Raw genomic sequence first — 643 nt, 5'->3', positions numbered from 1 at the left:
TTTCCCTGCCCTTGACCGAGGTCCAGGTCTCTGGTGTAGCCACGCAGCTGGGTGAGGGTCCCCATGCTCACAGCGGATGGGAAGGTGACACTTTAGTGGCATCTATAAGTGCTTAAAGGCGGTCTTTAAGTTAAAGCAGGGACAGCAGCGCCTGCCAAGAGGTGCAGGTTGCAGAACCAGCAGTGCTGGAGCCCAGGTTCATCTAAATCTGGGCTGTTCGGGTAGGAAGGTGCCTGTACCCACTGCATTTGTATCTGACCCTGTCAGGATGGATACTTCCAGTCCAGGAAGTCCCATCCAAAGTCACTGGTGCCACTCTCAGCAGGGATAACCCTTAGATTTCACCCTGGCTGCTCTCTGTCCGTGCATGGTGAGCTCTGCTCTCCAGCAGCTTTGTGCCCTGCGGTCTTTTTGGCTTGGGACGCAGCATTAGGACAGGGTTGGTCCCGTCATTGTCACTGCTCTTCCCTTACAAGACACTGCTGGCTCCAGGATGCCATCCTCCTCCTCTCGTGATGTGTGTGGTGGGACTTTGTCCTTTTTGGCCGCCAAGCAGTACACACGCTGGTCTCCTTCTCACCACGTGGCCCCGGACCTTTCTTACTTCCCCAGCAAATCCTGCCTTTCCTTTGCACGCTTCATT

The sequence above is a fragment of the Mesitornis unicolor genome, unplaced genomic scaffold (assembly GCF_000695765.1).
Source record: "Mesitornis unicolor isolate BGI_N332 unplaced genomic scaffold, ASM69576v1 scaffold29929, whole genome shotgun sequence".
NCBI lineage: Eukaryota > Metazoa > Chordata > Aves > Mesitornithiformes > Mesitornithidae > Mesitornis > Mesitornis unicolor.
The sequence above is the reverse complement of the archived record's forward strand: the minus strand, read 5'-3'. Positions refer to the sequence as shown.